Source organism: Somniosus microcephalus, chromosome 4 (genome assembly GCF_052327205.1).
Source record: "Somniosus microcephalus isolate GS21.2 chromosome 4, FLI_Smic_1.0, whole genome shotgun sequence".
Lineage (NCBI taxonomy): Eukaryota > Metazoa > Chordata > Chondrichthyes > Squaliformes > Somniosidae > Somniosus > Somniosus microcephalus.
This window is the reverse complement of record NC_140990.1, coordinates 31,380,977-31,388,874: the sequence shown is the minus strand read 5'-3', so window position 1 is coordinate 31,388,874 and position 7,898 is coordinate 31,380,977. Positions and strand designations below refer to the sequence as shown.

Here is a 7,898-nt window from a genome sequence, read left to right as displayed (position 1 = left end):
ACCCTCCCCCTTCCCCTCCCCTCCCCCCCCTTCCTTGCCCCCCTCCCCTCCTTCCTTGCCCCCCTCCCCTCACCCCCCTCCCCTCACCCCCCCTCCCCCCCTTCCGTCCCCCTCTTCCCCGTCGCTCTTTCTTCCCCCGTCGCTCTCTCTCTTCCCCCCCAGTCGCTCTCTTTCTTCCCCCCCGTCGCGCTCTCTCTTCCCCCCAGTCGCTCTCTCTCTTCCCCCCCAGTTGCTCTCTCTTCCCCTCAGTCGCTCTCTCTCTTCCCCCCGTCACTCTCTCTCTTCCCCCCGTCACTCTCTCTCTTCCCCCCGTCGCTCTCTCTCTTCCCCCCCAGTCACTCTCTCTTCCCCCCCAGCCGCTCTCTCTCTTCCCCCCCAGCCGCTCTCTCTCTTTCCCCCCAGTCGCTCTCTCTCTCTCTCTCTCTCTCTTCCAACAACAACATGCCCTCGAAAAAGCCTCGGCACCGCCGGGCACTCCAGCTAGTTTAAATATAAACCATATTTGCAGGCGTGATGCTCTGTTCACACATCGAAGGTGAGAAAGATGCTGTGGGTCACACACTAAGCCCAGCAGCTGAAAGTGATTAACAGACTGGGTTTTGTGTTTAGTGATCCCGGGCGTGTTACCGAGACCTTCCCTGGATACCAAGGCTGGGAGAGGCACTCTGGAATGTATGGGGATCTGGGACTTGTCCATGAGAGTAACCGAAGGTATGAGAACTGAAATAATCCAGAGTTAGAAAGGAGAAAAGGCCCAAAAATGGAACAGTCGGTAGCAGGACATCAATTAGTCTCCTCTTATCTTGGAGACGTCAAGGACTCGACACACAGTGTGTTTGAAACAAAGCTGATTTATTTGGCATATATCCAGAAGATTAAACTCGAGCCCAGTTAGGGAGTTATTAACATCAGAAACAAATCCTGTCAGAATGAATATGGTTCAGTCCTGAACATGATTAACAGCAGCAATAACAGCAGAATCCAACCCCTGTAGTCAGTTGTGAACTCGCTGGTGTTTCAGTTGGCTGGATGACCGAGTGAATCCCTTCCCACACTCAGAGCAGGTGAACGTCCTCTCCCCGGTGTGAACTCGCTGGTGTTTCAGCAGAACCCTTGTGCTTTTAAAGCTCTTCTCACATTCAGAACATTTAAATGGTCTCTCATCAGTGTGAACAAGCTGGTGTTCAGTGAGTGTGACTGACCGAGTGAATCCCTTCCAACACACGGAGCAGGTGAACGGCCTCTCCCCGGTGTGAGTGCGTTGGTGTCTCAGCAAGTGGGGTGAACGAATGAATCTCTTTCCACACACAGTGCAGGTGAACGGCCTCTCCCCAGTGTGAGTGCGTTGGTGTGCCAGCAGATCATTTTTCCTTTTAAAGGTCTTCTCACAGTCAGAACATTTAAAAGGTCTCTTATTAGTGTGAACAACTTGGTGTGAAGTGAGCTCAGCTGATGAAGCGAATCCCTTCCCACACACTGAGCAGGTGAATGGCCTTTCCCCTGTGTGAGTGCATTGGTGTGCCAGCAAATAATTTCTGCTTTTAAAGCTCTTCTCAAACTCAGAGCATTTCAAAGATCTATCATCAGTGTGAACAAGGAGGTGTTTAGCGAGGTGGGATGAAGAAATGAATCCCTTCCCACACACGGAGCAGGTGAACGGCCTCTCCCCGGTGTGAATACGCTGATGTTCAGTGAGGTTCCTTGAACGAGTGAATCCCTTCCCACACACGAAGCAGGTGAACGGTCTCTCCCCGGTGTGAATACGCTGATGTTCAGTGAGGTTCCTTGAACGAGTGAATCCCTTCCCACACGCGGAGCAGGTGAACGGCCTCTCCCCAGTGTGAATACGCTGGTGTTCAGTGAGGTTCCTTGAACGAGTGAATCCCTTCCCACACACGAAGCAGGTGAACGGTCTCTCCCCAGTGTGAATACGCTGGTGTTCAGTGAGGTTCCTTGAACGAGTGAATCCCTTCCCACACACGAAGCAGGTGAACGGTCTCTCCCCAGTGTGAATACGCTGGTGTTCAGTGAGGTTCCTTGAACGAGTGAATCCCTTCCCACACACGAAGCAGGTGAACGGTCTCTCCCCAGTGTGAATACGCTGGTGTTCAGTGAGGTTCCTTGAACGAGTGAATCCCTTCCCACACACGAAGCAGGTGAACGGTCTCTCCCCGGTGTGAATACGCTGGTGTTCAGTGAGGTTCCTTGAACGAGTGAATCCCTTCCCACACACGAAGCAGGTGAACGGTCTCTCCCCAGTGTGAATACGCTGGTGTTCAGTGAGGTTCCTTGAACGAGTGAATCCCTTCCCACACACGAAGCAGGTGAACGGTCTCTCCCCAGTGTGAATACGCTGGTGTTCAGTGAGGTTCCTTGAACGAGTGAATCCCTTCCCACACACGAAGCAGGTGAACGGTCTCTCCCCAGTGTGAATACGCTGGTGTTCAGTGAGGTTCCTTGAACGAGTGAATCCCTTCCCACACACGAAGCAGGTGAACGGTCTCTCCCCAGTGTGAATACGCTGGTGTTCAGTGAGGTTCCTTGAACGAGTGAATCCCTTCCCACACACGAAGCAGGTGAACGGTCTCTCCCCAGTGTGAATACGCTGGTGTTCAGTGAGGTTCCTTGAACGAGTGAATCCCTTCCCACACACGAAGCAGGTGAACGGTCTCTCCCCAGTGTGAATACGCTGGTGTTCAGTGAGGTTCCTTGAACGAGTGAATCCCTTCCCACACACGAAGCAGGTGAACGGTCTCTCCCCAGTGTGAATACGCTGGTGTTCAGTGAGGTTCCTTGAACGAGTGAATCCCTTCCCACACACGAAGCAGGTGAACGGTCTCTCCCCAGTGTGAATACGCTGGTGTTCAGTGAGGTTCCTTGAACGAGTGAATCCCTTCCCACACGCGGAGCAGGTGAACGGCCTCTCCCCGGTGTGAATATGCTGGTGTTCAGTGAGGTTCCTTGAACGAGTGAATCACTTCCCACACGCGGAGCAGGTGAACGGTCTCTCCCCAGTGTGAATACGCTGGTGTTCAGTGAGGTTCCTTGAACGAGTGAATCCCTTCCCACACGCGGAGCAGGTGAACGGCCTCTCCCCGGTGTGAATATGCTGGTGTTCAGTGAGGTTCCTTGAACGAGTGAATCACTTCCCACACACGAAGCAGGTGAACGGTCTCTCCCCAGTGTGATTGCGCTGATGAGTTTCCAGCTCAGATGGGCAAGAGAATCCCTTCCCACAGTCCCCACATTTCCACGGTTTCTCCGTGGTGCGGGTGTCCTCGTGTCTCTCCAGGTTGGACAATCGGTTGAAGCCTCGTCTACATACAGAACACATATGGTTACTCCCCACTGTGAAAATTTTCCTTATATAACAGATTCTACAAACAAATACTAATTATGATATTCATACAATATTATAGTTGTGTAGCAAAGTTCTTCTGACAGGCAGTGTCCACCAACTGAGCAGACTGATAGTTGGCAGATCTGGGAGGCACCACAAGATGTTCCACCTTGACTGCAGCAGTCAGCTTTCTTATCCCCGGGGTACGGACTCCCAACCAAGCTGCTAACTGCAAGATGGGAAAAGAGAACGGAATAATAGTGAAAAAAGGAAAATAAAAGGCAAAACAAAGTAATATCGGCAAGGAATAATGAATGTCTTGATGGCTGGGTGTTGTGAGTGATAACAGCAAGAAGAAGGAAATTTGAGTAGTCGTTTTCTTCTTTTACGGGATTTGAGAAAGTGGTCGGCTTCTTTTCTGTGGAAAAGTTGAAGACTGTGGACAAGGATCATGACATTATATGGTTAGATAACATCAAGTGAAGACGAGGAGTTATTAGAGTGCCAATAGGACTGGCGTAGAACTGGTATTTACTTGTTTTGTTGAAGAAGTTTCGGGTTTCTGGTTAAAAGTAGTTTACTTGAAGTTTTAATTGATTTCTGATATGGTTATGGGACTTTGTAAATTGTGGTGTTATTTAGTGTTAAAGCCTTCCTTAATCGAACGAACGAACGCTCTAGTGAACGCACGCATGCGGACACAAATAATATGCACGCACGCACGCATACACAATGGAACTTACGTTCGACCGCATGAAGGGCCTTCGCTCCCCAGGATGAAAGCGGGCATCCTATTGGGTGAGCGTGAGGCCTGCCTGGACGGATGAATGAACGCACGCATGCATGCACGCAGGTAGACAAATGACATGCACGCACGCAGGCATGCACAATGGAATTTATGCTTGAGCGAATGAACGAACGGAGGAATGAATGAATGATTGAGCGATGCCAGTAGGACTGGCGTATACGGGTTCTTTCTTTTCTTGGTTTATTAAATAGTGGCAGTTTGTACTGTAAACATTATTGATTTACCTGTAAAAGTGTATTAAGGCCTAAAAAGTAGAGCCTGCATGATTCTTGTTACATCTGTCAATTAGATCATCCTGCTGAAGGAAAGTTACAGAACAAACAACAAACTAATCTTACGATTAATGAACTAACAAAGGGCCTCCATTGAACTGCAAGGAATATTACTTCCAGCTGCATTCCTTTTACAGATGTGCTCGCTCTAACTCGATCTTCCGTAGACATAGGCTTGGCAGACTGTTTTTGTAACTAACAGCTCCTTCAGTATATTTTCTTCCCACAATTGAGTGTTGTGCCTCAGGAGTTAATTGGAACTATAAACTTCTTAAATTGATAGTTAAGACAGATGGCTTTGCCCGTAGGCAGCACAATGATGTTTATGGACATCTCCAACAGGGAAGGTCTCTGTGTAGAGAATAACAACAACTTGCATTTATGTAGCACCTTTAACATAGTAAAATGTCCCAAGGTGCTTCACAGGAGCATTATCAAACAAAATTTGACACCAAACAGCATAAGGAGATATCAGCGCAAAGAGGTAGGTTTGAAGGAGCGGCTTAAAAGAGGAAAGAGAGTCGGGGAGTTTGGGTGAATGAATTCCAGAGCTTAGGGCCCAGTAGCTGAAGGCACGGCCGCCAATGGTGGAGCGATTAAAACTGGGGACGTGCAAGAGGCCAGTATTGGAGGAGCGCAGCAATCTGGGAGGGTTGCAGGGCTGGAGGAGGTTACAGAGATAGGGAGGGGTGAAGCCAAGGAGGAATTGGAAAAAAAGCTTCAATTCAAGAGTTTCTGGGCAGTTAGTCTTTTAATTCAGAATCAAGCAGCCTCTATGTAAACATACAATGGCAAAATACTGCGAATGCTGGAAATCTGAAATAAAGAAAATCTGTCTTGTGTTTAGAATTTCATTCTAAATCTAATTTAATAGTGACAATATTTTCATTTTCATTCCGGACTTCTAAAACCCCCTTTTCCACACTCGGTCCCTCCCTATAAACTGTCCCTGTGTAATATTTCTCAGATTAGGTGAAGGACGCTCCCTGACCAGTCTCCATTTCTCCTCCATTTACAGATGCTTCCTGATCAGTCACCATTTCTCCTCCATTTACAGACGTTCCCTGTCCAGTTTCCATCTCTCCTTTCATTACAGACACTCCCTGATCAGTCACCATTTCTGCTCCATTTACACACACTCCCTGACCAGTCACCATTTCTCCTTCATTTACAGACACTCCCTGACCAGTCTCCATTTCTGCACCATTTACAGACGCTCCTTGACCAATCTCCATTTCTCCTCCATTTACAGACGCTCCCTGACTCACTTCCTGTCTGTCCCGGAGTTTGGCGCTTTGTTGAGATTCGGGCCGGAGTGAAACGGGAACCCGCGGGTGGGGGCGGATAATATTCACTGCTCTTATAATCGGGGTGTGGAGATGCCGGAGTTGGACTGGGGTGGACAAATGTAAGAAATCACACAACACCAGGTTATAGTCCAACAGCTTTATTTGAAATCACAAGCTTTCGGAGCGCAGCTCCTTCTTCACCTGAAGAAGGAGCAGCGCTCCGAAAGCTTGTGATTTCAAATAAAGCTGTTGGACTATAACCTGGTGTTGTGTGATTTCTTATAATCGGGCCTGGGGCAGCTCTCGGGGTGTGTGAAGCCCGCCTCCCTCTGACCTGCTGCAGCCTCGCCACCCGCGCATGCTCAGATCACACAGCCCAACAATCAGCCTCTCCCGCGCATGCTCAGCTCACACTGCCCAACAAGCAGCCTCTCCCGCGCATGCTCAGCTCACACTGCCCAACAATCAGCCTCTCCCGCGCATGCTCAGCTCACCTTCTGTTGTTCAGGTTTAAAGGTCCTCACCCACTCTGATTGATTGGAGGACCCGCCGCCCGCTCGGCCCTCCTATTGGTCCGGAGCTCCCGTCAATCACCCGGGCAGTGTGAGCTGAGCATGCGCGGACCTTGGCAGCAGCCGCTGACACATCAGGTGAGAGAGCTCAGGGAGCGGGTTCATGAACCCCGGGGGGACGCGGGCCGCTCACACCCCGAGCTCAGGGAGCGGGTTCATGAACCCCGGGGGACGCGGGCCGCTCACACCCCAAGCTCAGGGAGCGGGTTCACGAACCCCGGGGGCGTAGGCGGGCCGCTCTCACCCCGAGCTCGGGGAGCGGGTTCACGAACCCCGGGGGGACGCGGACCGCTCACACCCCGAGCTCAGGGAGCGGGTTCATGAACCCCGGGGGGACGCGGGCCGCTCACACCCCGAGCTCAGGGAGCGGGTTCATGAACCCCGGGGGGACGCGGGCCGCTCACACCCCAAGCTCAGGGAGCGGGTTCACGAACCCCGGGGGCGTAGGCGGGCCGCTCTCACCCCGAGCTCGGGGAGCGGGTTCATGAACCCCGGGGGGACGCGGGCCGCTCACACCCCGAGCTCGGGGAGCGGGTTCATGAACCCCGGGGGGACGCGGGTCGCTCACACCCCGAGCTCAGGGAGCGGGTTCATGAACCCCGGGGGGACGCGGGCCGCTCACACCCCGAGCTCAGGGAGCGGGTTCATGAACCCCGGGGGGACGCGGGTCGCTCACACCCCGAGCTCAGGGAGCGGGTTCATGAACCCCGGGGGGACGCGGGCCGCTCACACCCCGAGCTCAGGGAGCGGGTTCATGAACCCTGGGGAGACGTGGACTGCTCACACCCCGAGTGCGGCCCCAGGCCCCATTATTAAAACACTCAACATTATCTGCTTCACACACTCCCGGTGTGGACCTCAGGCCCCGACCAAGAGCCTCCGGGCGTTTGCCCCAAGCGGGGCGGCAACTGCGGGGCTTTCTCCCGGTGACAGGCCCGGGGTAACGGCCGCCATCTTGAGAGGCTCGGGGCAGCAGGGCGCATGCGCGGCCCCCTTGGCCAGGAACCAGGAGGAGAGAATCTTGTCAATTTCTATCCTGGACTCTCAGTGATGGCTTTTGTAAACCCCTTTTACAGGCTGAGAGAAGGGCAGCATTTACACACCGCAAACTCAGACCAAACAACAACTTACCTTTATATAGCATCTTTAAAACATCACAGTAGCGCAGTCAGACAATAATTGACACACATACTTTGTTTGTGGTCCAGTGCACTTACTCAAAGTTCCTTCACAACTGTAACAATTTTATTGCGGTTGCTGTGAAGGCTGCGCTCACTCTGCTCGTACACCTGGTCTCCAAAGGATGCAAAACAGGACTAATGCTGCCGAGCTCAGCTCTTTTTGATCAGAAAATATCAACCGTTTAGCCTCACCAGGAAATGCACAAAAGAGGCAGCAATGCTCATTGGCTGCCCAGGAAAGTCCTATTTAGATTAATCTCTTTCACCCTGAAACATAGAAGATAGGAGCAGGAGTAGGCCATTCGGCCCCTCGAGCCTGTTCCGCCATTCAATGAGATCATGGCTGATCATCCAAATTCAGTACCCTGTCCCTGCCTTCTCCCCATATCCCTTAATCCCTTTAGCCTTAAGAAATATGTCTAACTCCTTGAATATA

The 7,898-nt window shown here is 51.8% G+C and overlaps 1 pseudogene; it reads right to left on the bottom strand.

The window, feature by feature from the left end:
* Nucleotides 1–835: 835 nt before the first annotated feature.
* Nucleotides 836–7,898, bottom strand: part of LOC147118548 (uncharacterized) — a 129,172-nt pseudogene continuing 122,109 nt past the window's right edge.